At 41.5% G+C, this 14,770-nt stretch overlaps 1 protein-coding gene across 2 annotated transcripts in view; it reads right to left on the bottom strand.

Annotated features, from left to right (window-relative positions):
- Nucleotides 1-14,770, bottom strand: part of Slc35a3 (solute carrier family 35 member A3) — a 40,567-nt gene extending 25,797 nt beyond the window's left edge. Inside the window, exon 1 of one of the 2 annotated variants that reach the window (XR_016535907.1) lies at nucleotides 14,505-14,582. The gene's annotated coding sequence lies outside the window, so the exon portion shown is untranslated. Of the gene's footprint in view, nucleotides 1-14,504 lie in introns of both variants that reach the window. The other variant, XM_090334261.1, reaches the window with a different exon arrangement.

Genomic DNA, 14,770 nt, shown 5'->3' with positions numbered 1-14,770 from the left:
TCTCAAGGCTAGAGCTCTATCACTTGGCCCATTGCACCATTTCTGGCTTTTTCTGTGTATGTGGTGCCGAGGAATCAAACCCAGAGCTTTGTGCATGCTAGGCAAGCACTCTATCAGCAGGCTGGACTCTCAGCCCTAGATAATTTATTCTTGAATAAATCAAACAACTAGAAATACAAGCGTATAAAAAGTTAAATATTAGCTTGGCTGGCTCATACTACATGCTACTGTAAAACTCAAGGACATCCTGGTCCTTATCTCTGTATGGAAAGTTAGTAAGTTGCCAGCAACCTACATTTGGCATAGACACATAAATCTCCTGGAAAATGTCAAACTAATTTCAGTTCAGTTCAAGGAAGTCTTCTATTTAGCCTATGTTACTAAGTTTATAATGTACCTGTTTAAACAGCAATGTTCTCACTTCTTTGCAAATGAAAATGTAAAGGTCAGTTTCTAAACAAAGATGTAGTTTTATAATTTGTCTTTCCATTTCCAAACATGCATGAGACATCAATGCACACATTCTCAATAATACAGCTCTTATTAATGCTTTTTAATTATTAAGTAGTTATTAATGCTTTAGTCTCCAACAATGTGTGTTTAACAAGTTGGAAAAAGAGAAAAATGATCATTTATATCAGATTACTTATAAAGAATTACAATTTAATATGTTATGTTGCCAAAGGACAATGCTCATAATGAAAGTAATTAAAATATTAAATACATAGCTTTTGCTAGAATACATACTCATAGAACTAAATAGGAAATTACTTAACACAAATATATGCAGCAAATCATTAGCTAGAAGATTATGTTACAGTTCTATAATGTACAATGTTTAATTTTCTTCATTTGACTTCCAAGTATTTTTCTATTATAATATAAAAGAAATTGTAAACAATTTCATGTTTAAGATTTAATTTCAATTTCATGTTTACTTAATTTCAAGCTGAGTGCCAGTGGTTCATGTCTAGCTACTCAGGATGCTAAAATGTGACGACTGAGGTTTGAAGTCAGCTGGGGTAAACAAATTAGTTCTGAGACTTGAACTCTGGGCCTGGGTGTTGCCCCTGAGCTCTTCAGCTCAAGGCTACCACCCTACCTCTTGAGCTACAGAGCCACTTCCGGTTTCCTGGTGATTAATTGGAGATAAGAGTCACAGATTTTTAGTGCTGGGACTGGCTTTGAACCATCAGATCTCATCCTCCTGAGTAGCTATGATTACAGGCATGAGCCATGGAGCCTGGCTTCCATGAGACTCTTATCTCCAGTTAACCAACAAAAAGCCAGAAGTGGGGATAAGGCTCAAATGACAGAGTGCCAGCCTTGAGCCAAAAAAGCTAAGGAAGGGAGTGCAAGCTTCAGTACTAGCACACACACGCACACGCACACACACACACACACACACACACACACACACACACACACACACACAGATTTAATTTCAAGCCAGTGAGGTATATATCTGTAATCCTATCACTCAGAAGAAATGAGGCAGAAAGACTGCAAGCTAGGGGCCAGCCGGAGGTACATAGTGAGACCCTATTTTTAAAAATTAATTTGTCCTTTCTATATTGTATTTATAGCTTACCACATAACTCTTTTTATCCTTTCAGAGGTTAGTTGCTAATCCTTTGGTTTCACAAAAATTTCCTACAAGGACTGGGCACCAGTGGGCCATGCTGTAATCCTTAGTGCTCAGAAGGCAGAGGGAGGCTCAAGGCCAACCTGGGGACCATGGAGTAAGCCTGTCATCCCTGCGAGGCAAGTGGATGAAATCAAGAGGACCACAGTCTCAAACCATGGGGAGAGGGACACTTTAACTGGATACTCCTGGGGCTCACACTGGTAATCCCAATTACTCAGGAAGCAGAGCAGGAGGGTCCAGAAGCTCAAGGCAAGCAAGCCCAAGGAAAAGGCTTTTCTGAGCTCCCTATCTCAACCAACAGTTGGGTATGCTGGGGCAGCCCTGCCATCTCTGCAAGAGTAGGAAATGTAAATACCACTGTCATCCAGGCCAGGCAAATAAACAATGTAACCCCATCTCAAAAGTAACTATAGGGAAAAGGGCTGGAGGTACTTGTGGCTCAAGCAATAGGGTGCTTGACTAGTCAGTGTGAGACCCTAACTGCGAACCCCTGTGCTGCCAAAAGAAAAAAGAAGTTGGTGATACCTCAATAAACAGGAAAAACTGTGTGTGGTGAGGCACATTTATGACACCAGATATGGCAGGAAGTGTAAACAGGAGGAAGTTCCCAGTTCTGGGCTTATATCTAATTATTTTTTTTCTAGTTTTTTTAATTGTAATTAATAAAAGGGTTACATGATATTTGCCAGATAGAAGGTGCATTAATTCACATACATTGATACCCTTTCACATGTCTTGGTACCCGTTTCCCTCCCCCCCTACACCCCCCTCTAATTACTTTAAAAAGGAGCATTTTCATAAGAAAATTGCAACAATAAAAATTACATTAGTAAGCAAATTTTTTTTACTACCCAAGTCTTTGGGTAACATCCAATAACATTTCAGTACAGTTCTTGTCAATAATTTTTCTTCAGTTTTTAAAAAAATTCCTAAAGCCAAGGACCTTAAAAATACAGGGAAAATAAAGTACCCAAACGATGTCATATTTCTACTAAAGAGACTTCAACCATCTTGTGGGCTTATAACTTAGTATATGGTACCGAGGAATCAAACCCGGGTCTTCATGAATGCTAGGTAAGTACTCTACCATTAGGCCAAATTCCTGGCCCAGTTCTATAATATTCCACCATCTGTTAGCTACCCTAATAGTTATTCTGTAATATTCCACCATCTATTAGCTACCCTAATAGTTATTGTACTTACTAATCTATCAGATTAAGTTTACTATTTTTTATATCTCTTCTCACTCCTTTAGGGGAATGTACTATACAATTTCACCTAAGTTCCATTCATTTGTATTTGATGACTTCGGATGATGGCTTGGTTAAAATTTACCCTCACATTCTGTACAGAAAATTAGTGGGTTTTTTTTCAAATTCAAAAACATTTTCAGGAATTAATTGTCTTAAGGAAAAAATGGAAGGCTGTGGATAATGCTAAGTAGAAAGCACATGTCTGATATGGGAGATCCAGGTTTGATCTTTAGCACTAAAAGAAAAAAAAAGTGATATTCCAAATATACCAGGATCTGTAATTTAAAGATTTATATGCAAACCATTTGTACTTTATTATAATTGAAGTAGTTCCCAAGGTTCTTGCTCTATAAAACATTCTCAGCTAATTCTAATTGGCTTTAAATGTCTGCAACTGAATAAATAGAAACACATTACATGGGGTCTGGCATTTTGGCCTAGTGGTAGAGTGCTTGCACAGCATGCACAAAGACCCAAATTCAATTCCTCAGTACCACATACATAGAAAAAGCTGGAAGTGGTGCTGTGGCTTCAGTTGTAGAGCCCTAGCCTTGAGAAAGCTCAAGGACAGTGCAGGCCCTGAGCTCAAGACCCAGGACTAGCAAATAAAAAATAAAAAAAAACAAGCATTACATGGTAATGCTTGAGGTCCTAGGTTCAATCTCCAGTATTGAAAAACAAAAAACAAACAAAAAAAATTATACATAGATACATAAATACACACACATATAACTAATGTGTAACTATTACTATCATCCACTCTCAAAGTAATCAGGAATGCTGAGAAATATAGTATCATTAATTATGTTGCAGATCTGCACTAAGTGCTGAAGTATTTAAAATACCAGATATTGGTAATGGCTAGTATCTTTCCAAACACAGAACAGGTCCTCATAGAAAAATTGAAAATAAGTATGGCTCTAGACTTCCTTCCTTCCAGTAGCTTATAGTCAGTAAAATCTTTAGATCTCTGTACAAAGCCTGTCATTCTACTGAGACAATATCTGTATGTTGCTAGTATAAGTCTCTAGCCATGAAAATCCAATATTTAGTCAAAGTTAAGCATAATGGCATGCTTCTGTAATCCACTCAGGAGGCTGAGGTAGGAGGATGTTGAGTTCAAGACCTACTTGGACTATATACCAAGAACTATTTTTTTTTGGCAGTCCTGACTTGAACTCAGATCCTGAGCACTGTCTTTGGGCTTTCTGAAGGCTTGAGCTCTACCACTTGAACGACAGAACCACTTCCAGCTTTTTTCTATGTATGTGGTACCAAGGAATCAAACCCTAGGTACTCGTGCATGCTAGGCAAACACTCTACCACTAGGCCAAACTCCCAGCCCCGCAAGAACTATTTTAAAAATAAACAAATAAAGCTGTAAAAAAGCCTACATTTTAATAGCTACTAAGATAGGCTAAATTAATTTTTCTTCTATTATAAAAACAAAAAGGCTAAATTTCGATATTATAACTTTGAGTGAGCTACAATTTTCATTTCACTAAATATTAATTCTAAAATATACCCCATTAGTACAAGTAGTCTGCTATATGTCTATGAAATAACAAAGTGTGTAGAAACACAGCTAGGCATCATGGTTGCACATCTGTAATCCAAGTACTTGGGAGCTCAGTTAGGAAAACTTTGAGTTTGAGGCTAGCATGAACTACACAGTGAGTTAAAGGCTAGTCTGAGCTACATAGCAAAATAAAGTTAAAAAAAAAACTAAAACAAGTTATAAATGTTATGTTATGCAATAGAAATTCACCCCATATAGTAATCAGAAACAACTATGGCTTAAAATACAAAGCTCTTAAGGCTTTTCTAAGTTAATGAACAGAAAAAGTAAATTTATATAGAAACATTAAACTCAGATTTGTTGTTGTTGTTGTTTTTTTCTCTATTATCTCCCAGCAAGCCAAAACTTTAAAAACTAGAACTTAAGGCCAGGAGCACAGCCTAGAAGTAAAGTGCTCACCTAGCATGCATGAAGCCCTGGGTTTGATGCCTCAGTACCACATGTTCAGAAAAAAAGCAGGAAGTGATACTGTGGCTCAAGTGGCAGAGCACAATAAAAAATTAAAAAAAAAAACTAGGACTCACAGCTATATAGCAATTATCTAAAATTAGTGAAAATTACTAAAATTCGCCTCAACTAATTTTATTTCTAATATTAATCTATTTTGCTCAAGGCTAGCACTCTATCACTTGAACTATTGGTCCACTTCTGGCTTTCATTGTCGTTAACTGGAGTCTCACAGAATTTCCTGCCTGGGCTACCTTTGAATCATGATCCTCAGACATCAGCCTCCTTAGTAGCTAGGATTATAGGTGTGAGCCACCGGCACCCAGTTATATCTTCTTCTTTAACTATCTCAGAAGTAAATGTGGTATTTAAAACAAACAAACAAAAGACCACAACAAACAACAAAAATGCGGGGGATGGGAATATGGCTTAGCAAACAAAGTGCTTGCCTAGCACGCATGAAGCCCTGGATTGATTCCTCAGTACCACATACACAGAAAATGCCAGAAGTGGAGCTGTGGTTCAAGTGGTAGAGTGATAGCCTAGAGCAAAAGAAGCTCAGGGACAGTGCCCAGGAGCTGAGTTAAAGCCCCAGGAATAGCAAAATTTTTTTTAAAAAAAATTAAATTTAAAAAGCAGTATTCTAAGCCGGGCACAGTGGCCCAAGCCTGTAATCCTAGCTGAGATCTGAGCATCATGGTTCAAAGCCAGCCTGGGGAACTAAAGAACATGAGACTCTAATCTAAAATTAATCTCTGGCTCAAGGGGTAGGGAGGTAGCCTTGAGCTGAAGAGCTCAGGGACAACTCCCAGGCCCAGAGTTCAAGACCATGCCCACCAAAAAAAGAAAGAAAAGCAGTCTTCTGTTCTTAATTTCCACAAATTAAGTTTGTGGAAATGCAAAAATAATCATAGCTTCCACTAAATTAGTTCACTCTTAAGTGGAACGTGTACACGTGCAAGCATGTGTATGTATATGCCAAGTACTGGCCTTGAACTAAGAGATTCGTCTTTCTTTTTTACTCAAAGCTAGCACTCTACCACCTGAGCCACAACTCCACTTTTGGCTTTTTACTGACTAATAAGAGATAAGTCTCTCAGAATTTTTTTTTCCCCAGCCTGTCTTCAAACCTTGATTCTCACATCTTAGCCTCTTCAATAGCTAGGATTCTAGGCCCAAGCCACAGTATTTAGAAAAAGAAATAATCTTTCCCAATGAGACTTTTTCTTTTGGTCTGTTTCTGCAGTGTTGGAAAGCAAACCGGAACCTTACACATACTATACCAAATCCCTAGGCACTAAGTCACCACTCTACGGCCCAAAGTTAAACAACTCTCCATTGTTTCTCCTATACTTTCTGGCCAATTATGGATAAGACAGTAAGACCTGTACGTAAGCTGCAGTGTTACCAATGTTTAACATGTTTTTCACAGACAGAAGAATTTCCTTTACAACATTCACGTAAAATAAATAGTGTTCAAATATATCTTCAACAGTATAAACATAAAACCTATCTACATTTTAAGTGTTAGATAAAAAAGCTGATTAATATTATTGTACCCAACATAAAGTCCATGATTTGGAAAACTGAACCATCTAGGGAATATATCTCTAATCCCTTTTCAATACATGGTTCTAAGTTACTCTGGCCCATCAGTTACTCTGCTCTACCATTATCTGTTGTGGTTATTTCTCATTTTGAAAGGCAGGATTTAAAGGTATTCTACAAAAGACTGGAGACTAATATCATGGGGTGGGGATGGGGGTCACTGAGTGTGGTACTGCACACTTGTAATACCAGCTACTCAAAGGACAGAGATAAGGAAGATCAGTTAGTTTGAGTCCAGCCAAAGAAAAAGTGAGCAAGACACCTCAGAAAGAAGCAGAAACAAAGAAGCAGAAAATGGTGTTATACATCTGCAACAGCAGCAATTCAAGAGGTATGAATATGGTCTGAGGCCGGCCCAGGGATAGGAGGTGAGGATGTGGAGGGGAAAGAGTTAAGATCATACCAGGAAAAAAATAAGTAAACAAGGCAAAAAAGACTGTTGGCATGTTAAGAGTGGTTGTCAAGAAAGGAGTCCCTAAGTTCATCTCCAATATCACATTAAATGAAAAAAATCAAGGTATGTAGGGTCAACAGAAACTACCGATTAGGAAAGGTTTGAGGCCAAGGGGAAGAGGGAATAAAACAGACAACAGACAACCTCCAGAAAGCAATTGGCCTTGGATAAACCAGAAATGCAATGGGCATAGACATTTTTTTCCTGTCATTTTTGAATGATAAAAAAAAAATTAGAAAAATGTGCTCACCAATTAAAATAATTGAACTGAAACTGAATAGAACATATACAATAGGTTGAGTTTTTTGGAGATATGGCTTGACATGAAGGATTTTAAAACTTTCTAATACTAACTGATTTTGTCTGGAAAATTATCAGATGATTACACTCACTTGAGCACAAGATTCCAGTGCTGGAACTAAAACTGCTGGGTAGGCTGATTATTTTCTTGTTTATTTTTTTCTTTTCTTTTCTTCAGCAACACTGGCTCATGTTAGATAAGCAACTCTCGACTGAGCTACACTTCCAACCCCTATTTTTTTCAGGGGCTGGAACTCAGGGCATGAGCACTGTCTTTGGGCTTTCTCAAGGCTAGAGCTCTGCAGCTTGAGACACAGCACCATTTCTGACTTTTTCTAAGTATGTGATACTGAGGAATTGAACCCAAGTCTTTGTGCATGCTAGGCAAGCACTCTACGACGAGGACGAACTCCCGGCCCCCAACCCTTATTTTATTAAACCTCCACTCTTTCTTAATATAAGTGTGTAGCCCCTCCCAAGGAAACTTATAGTGTCAAAGTGTACATGCACATTGGGTGTTGTGGCTCTCGCCTGTAATCCTAGCTACTCAGGAGGCTGAGATCAGAGAATCATGGTTCAAAGCCAGTCTGGGCACTAAAGTCTCTCACTCTTATTTCCAATTAACCACCAGAAAACTAACAGTAGCACTGTGGCTCAAGGGGTAGGGCGGTAGCCTTGAGCTGAAGAGCTCAGGGACAGCACCTAGGCCCAGAGTTCAAGTCCCACAACAGACAAAAAAAAAAGTGTATATGCACTAAGATCTTATGGGCTTAAGCCATACAAAATATGGATTGCATTAATTATGCTTGCTCAATATTTACTGTTCAAATCCCATGACACTCTACCTAACTGACAAGACAGGTTTCTGACTCTCTTAAATCTATTCTCCTGCAGATGTCTTATGGAACTTAACTGACTCTTTACTAAACACAGGATACAGCCCAGCCCCTTCCATCTAGAATTACTACTCATAATGTGGTTCCAACTAAACTTCCTGCCATAAACCATTACTTATTTCAAACACATTCCTCCATGTATTTTTCTGAACAAATATTTGTCTTAAAAAAAAATCAAACTTTTTCTGGGATTGGAGTTGTAAGTTCAGTGGTAGAACACTAGTCTAGCAAGTTAAAGGCCCAGCAATTCATGGAAGAAAAACAAAAATAGGGTTTTTTGCTGGGCACTGGTGGCTCACGCCTGTAATCCTAGCTACCCAGGAGGCTGAGATCTGAGGATCACAGTTCAAAGCTAGCCCGGGCACTAATGTCCATGGGACTCTTATCTCCAGTTAACCACCAGAAAACCAGAAGTGTTGCTGTGACTCAAGTGACAGAATGCTAGCCTAGAGCTGAAGAGCTCAGTGACAATGCTCAGGCCCAGAGTTCAAACCCCACAACCAATGGAAAAAAAAAAAAAATGCTTTCTCCTTCCAAGACTTTCAGGTAGAATAAATTTTTCCCCTTATGTATACCTTTTATAATAGCACTCAAAAATCTTATCAAACTAATTTATTAACATGTATGCATTTCCTTCTTTTAGTCATCACTGTATTTCTTGCCTGCTACTAGCATCAGTAACACTTCAGGCATATATTCTCTATTGGACTAATTAAAGGAATGCACTCCACTGTACACAAATCCTTACAAGAAAGGAATGATCCCTTAATGAAGTAAGACTCTCAATGTGGCAATAACCATATGCAACTCTTTCTACATAATACATAAAAGATACAAGCCAAAAGTAATTCTCATTAAATGTTCTCAAGTAACTGTAACTTCATCAAAGAAGTTAAAAAGAGCCTTAAACAGTCTACAATATCAGATATCTTACTAGGTTATACATGCATTATCTCATCTAAATATAATTTGTAAAAGGAGGTGGCACTTCTTTAAAGATTAAGATACTAAGGTTCTGAGAGATCAGATGAACAGCTTCCCTTGCATATGTCAGAGCTCAAATATGAACCAAGATTTCTATCAAATCACATGGTCTTGAAGTAAACCCCATTTTCAAAGCTTGTTTTCAAAGCATGTCTAAGCTCTGAGGTCAATCAGCATACAGATGAGTATACCTCTGAACTCAGACTGAGTTCATAATTTATAACTACAAGTTAATAACTAGAATAAATTACTGAACCTTTCATGTATCTCTTTCCCCTATCTACAAAAAAGGAAAAAGCAGTGTGTACCTCATATGAAAATTATGAGAATTAAAGACATAAATCAGATACAGTGTAATTATAGTACAATATAGTATAATATAGCATATAATACTATATATAGTACTATACAATATATAGTACTATAGTATAATATAGTATATTATAAATCCTACTCATACAATATAGTATATATAGCATATATATACATATATATACCATATATATTAATGTTCTATATACACTATATACTATTTTACTATATATAGTATTATAGTATATTATAATTACATTCATACTTACACTACTTATATATAGTTATATATATACTTATATATAGTACTATATATAGTATTATAGTATATTATAAATTATATTCATACTTACTTACACTAGAAATATTATTTAAAATTGGCTTAATAGCACATATGCATTAAAAAAAAAGGAACTTCTCATCCAATTTTTACAGAGAAAACAAAACATCCAAGTAAAGGAACACTTACTAGAATGAACTTGGCCTTAGTACTTTATTTAATGTGACCAAAAATTTTCTTAACTCCTAAATTTCTTCTACACTGTCCAACCTAGCAAAATGCACTTCAACCAAAATGCTATCATTAAATATACAGCAATCTGTCTCAAACTGATGGTTTGATTTCATTCGAGATGGTATCTCTACTATGAATGAGTCTGGACAGGCAAGCTGGTAGAGAAGCTAATTAGCACACTAGCTCCTAAAGTCATTTGATATTGATATATACACACACACATATGTGTGTACATACATATGAAATACTCTCAAATTTGTAATAAAACACATTTCTTTTGTATGAGAAACAGAAAACCATCTTCTCTCTATTTTTCCCTCTTTATCTTATTATAACTTAAATCCTCAATGAGAGAAAAAAAGATAAAAAAAATATATGATAAAGGCAAATGTGATTATAGGTAAATACCTATAATCTTAGTTACTACAGAAGTGAAGCTTAGAATTCAAGGCCGGCCCAGGTAAAAACAAAGTACATTCACTACTCTTATATATGAAATAGGAGGAACAATATTACCTTAAAAACTTATTATTGGGAATCAAGTAAGGTACTAGAATACAAAAGGCACTTTCAAGTGTAAGAATAAAAATCTGAAATAAGATTAACAACAAGGGAAGTGTGGCCTAATGGTAAAGTGCTCACCTAGCATGCACAAAGCCTTGGGTACAATTCCTCAGAACTTCATACACAGAAAAAATGAGAAGTGGCACTTTAGCATAAGTGGCAAAGTACTTGCCTTGAGCAAAAAGTATTCAAGGATAGTGCCCAAGCCCTAGGTCTGACAAAAAAAAAAAAAAAAAGATTAACAACAAGTTACCATGTTCTTGTGTCAAATTCATTAAGAGCCTAACACATAATGATACTACAGTGCTTAAAAAATGTAAAAGGTTCAATTATTTTTCTTAGACAGCTTATATTCTAGGAAAGATAGTAAAGCTTTCAAATAGTCATAGTACAATGTAAATTTAGCAAGTACTAAATGATTTATAAAGCCAAGCAAACAAAAGAATAAAATGTTCAGACTTAATAGACTTCAGAAAGCTTCATATAGATTGCAATTCAGATATCTAAGAACAGAATTTCTACACAGTGTGAGGAAAACATGCTTTTTTTGGGGGGAAGGGGGGCCACGGGGGTGGGATATAAGCAAAGACCATGCAGCATGTTCAGAAGTCCCATTTCAAATTAACTGACTACACATTAGGATATGTGGGATAAGGCAATTATAAAAAAAGAATATATTAAGTCATGGGAACAAATTACAAAACGCTTAGAATTATTGCCTAATTTAAAATTTACTCTAGGGCTGATAGTTTAGTATTTAAGTGGCATGCACCAGGCCTAGACCTCATCTCTAGTACCACAAATCCTCTTTAAAAAATTAATTTTAGAGATAATAGAATACTTCTGAGAGTAGAATGACCAAAGATGGTATAACTCCTTTGTCTTTAAAAATCAATGACAGAGGGCTGGGAATATGGGTCTATAACAGAGCATATCCCAGCAAAGAGAGTATAAAAGTAATAACATAGAAGGGAGGCCAGAAGTAGCAAGTCCAATTTGAAAGACAAATGAGCATAATGAGTACAGGTAGTGGGAATGAAAGGGGAAGGGAAGCAAGTTAGGATCAGAAATGTACTGCAGAGGTCATCCTCTTAAAAGGAAACAACTCATGGGGGCCAGGAGCATGACCTAGTGGTAGAGTGCTTGCCTAGTATGCATGAAGCCCTGGGTTTGATTCTTCGGTACCACATACAGAGGAAGCCAGAAGTGGTGCTTAAATGGTAGAACACTAGCCTTGAGGAAAACCCAAGGACAGTGTTCAGGACCTGAGTCCAAGCCCCAGGATAGGAAGGAAGGAAGGAAGGAAGGAAGGAAGGAAGGAAGGAAGGAAGGAGGGAGGGAGGGAGGGAGGGAGGGAGGGAGGGAGGGCGGGCAGGCAGGCAGGCAGGCAGGCAGGCGGGCACAAAAATGAACAAGACTATCGGAAAGAAAGAAGGAAGGAAGGAACGAAGGAAGGAAGGAACAAAGGAAGGAAGGCACAAAAGTGAACTAGACTATCGGAAAGAAGGAACGAAGGAACGAAGGAACGAAAGAAGGAAGGAAGGAAGGAAGGAAGGAAGGAAGGAAGGAAGGAAGGAAGGAAGGAGAGAGAAAGCAAACACAAAAGTGAACGGGACTATCGAAAAGAAGGAAAGACAGAAAGAACCCACAAAAGTGAACAGGACTATCAACTGAGAAATAGTACCAAATAGCCTCTTTAACTTCCAAAGTCAAATGTTGCTAAAGACTTAACTTTGGTTGCATTTCATACACTGCAATTAATTACCAAAAAAAAGGGGGGGGGAGTTTGGCCTAGTGGTAGAATGCTTGCCTATCATGCACGAAGACCAGGGTTCAATTCCTCGGTACCACATACATAGAAAAAAGCCACAAGTGGTGCTGAGGCTCGAGTGGTAGAGCTCTAGCCTTGAGAAAGTCTAAGGACAGGGTTCATGCCCTGAGCTCAAGCCCAGGACTGGCAAAAAAAAAACAAAAAAAGTCCAGGGCTAGGCACATGGCCTAATGGTAGAGTGTTCACCCAGCATGCACAAAGCCCTGGGTTCGATTCCTCCAAAACCCAGAAGTGGTACTATGGCTCAAAGGTAGAGTGCTAGCCTTGAGAAAGCCTAAGGACAGCACCCAGGCCCTGAGTTCAAACCCCAGGACTGGCAGGAAAAAAAAAAAAAGTTCAGGTTGTTACTATAGCAGAATGTTAAGAGGTCTGCTAAATAATGCGAGCCATTATTGCACTTATCTTTAATACACTTGAACCAAAACCATCCTGAACTGAAGATGTTTTAGTCAATTTAAATTTTAAAATGTTGATTAAAATCCTCTGTCCCTCAATACTCAGAACCCAACGCGCACACACACACACACACCTATTTTCTACTATTCTGATAGGATTAATTCACAGACATTCCTTGCCTTCCTACTGGTCTTACCACGTGCAGTATTTCTATTTCCTGAAGTCCTTTCATCTCCTGGAGCTCAAGGTCCTGGTCCTGGGCATCAGTGCCCACCAAGGGGCACTCACTTGAGCTGGATGCCAGCCTAGCCCCAGGAGGCTTGGGCTCTTCACACCTCCAGCCCCAGGCACACACTGCCCCTGGCATTCCAACACACCCCTCAGCAAGGGACCTTTTCCTCTACCGCCCTGCTCATTGCATATTTCCCAAGTGGTGACAACGTGTCACTTCCTCCACTCCCATGGTTGCTTAACTAATATGTCAGACAGGGGACGACTCTGTTCCCTGCACACCCACTCCACTCCTCCACACCAACCCCCACCACATCAACGCCCTCCCCTCCACACCTGCCCCCTGCACACCCATTCCTCTCCTCCACACCAGCCCTCTACACACCAACTCCACCACTCCTCACCAGTCCCCTGCACACCGACTCTGTCCCCCTGCACACCAGACACCTGGAACACCCACTCCCCTCCTCCACACCAGCCCCCAGCACACTGACCCCTTCGCCTGCACACCCGCCTCCTACAGACCCACTCCACCACTCCACACCAGCCCTCTACACATCGACTCGGCCCTTCTGCACACTGACTCCATCACTCCTCACCAGTCCCCTGCAGACCGACCCCGTCCCCTGCACACCAGCCCCTGCACACCGACCCCGTCCCCTCCACGCCAGTCCCTGCACACCCACCCGGTCCCCTCCACATCAGCCCCTGCACACCCGCCTGGTCCCCTCCACGCCAGCCCCTGCACATCGACCCTGCCCCCTCCATGCCAGCCCCTGCACACCCACCCGGTCCCCTCCACGCCAGCCCCTGCACACCCACCCGGTCCCCTCCACGCCAGCCCCTGCACATCGACCCTGCCCCCTCCACGCCAGCCCCTGCACACCCACCCCGTCCCCTCCACGCCAGCCCCTGCACACCCACCCGGTCCCCTCCACGCCAGCCCCTGCACATCGACCCCGTCCCCTCCACGCCAGCCCCTGCACACCCACCCGGTCCCCTCCACGCCAGCCCCTGCACACCGACCCTTACCCTCCACGCCAGCCCCTGCACACCAACCCCATCCCCTGAACACCAGCCCCTGCACACCGACCCCGTCCCCTGCACGCCAGCCCCTGCACACCGACCCCGTCCCCTCCACACCAGCCCCTGCACACCGACCCCATCCCCTTAACATCAGCCCCTGCACACCGACCCGGTCCCCTCCACGCCAGCCCCCTGCACACCGACCCCATCCCCTGAACATCAGCCCCTGCACACCGACCCCGTCCCCTCCACGGCAGCCCCTGCGCACCGACCCCGTCCCCTCCACGGCAGCCCCTGCACACCGACCCCGTCCCCTCCACGCCAGCCCCTGCACACAGACCCCGTCCCCTCCACGCCAGCCCCTGCACACCGACCCCGTCCCCTCCACGCCAGCCCTGACACGCCGCCGCCTCCCGGGCCCGCCCCGCCGCCGCCGGCTCGCGCCGAGCACCCGGACTCACCGTCCCCACGGCTCTCCCAGCTGCCCGGGCCGGGGGCCGCGGCTCAGCAGCAAGACCGGGCGCCCCGGGCTGCCGAGCCCGTCGGGTCCGCCGCGACTGCCGAGCCGCAGCACCGCCAGCTCCCGCCGCCGGCTCCGGCGCCACCTCAGTGCCGCCCTGGCGTTTCCGGGTTCCCGCGGTCCGGCTCGCCGCGCGTTCCGGCTTCCGCCGCGACCCCGGCAGACGCCGTTCCGGCCTGGACTCTGGCGGCCCCAGCTTCGCGCCCG

Source organism: Megascapheus bottae, chromosome 6 (assembly GCF_031878675.1).
Source record: "Megascapheus bottae isolate mThoBot1 chromosome 6, mThoBot2.hap1, whole genome shotgun sequence".
NCBI classification, from domain to species: Eukaryota; Metazoa; Chordata; class Mammalia; order Rodentia; family Geomyidae; genus Megascapheus; species Megascapheus bottae.
The sequence above is the reverse complement of the archived record's forward strand: the minus strand, read 5'-3'. Positions and strand labels throughout refer to the sequence as shown.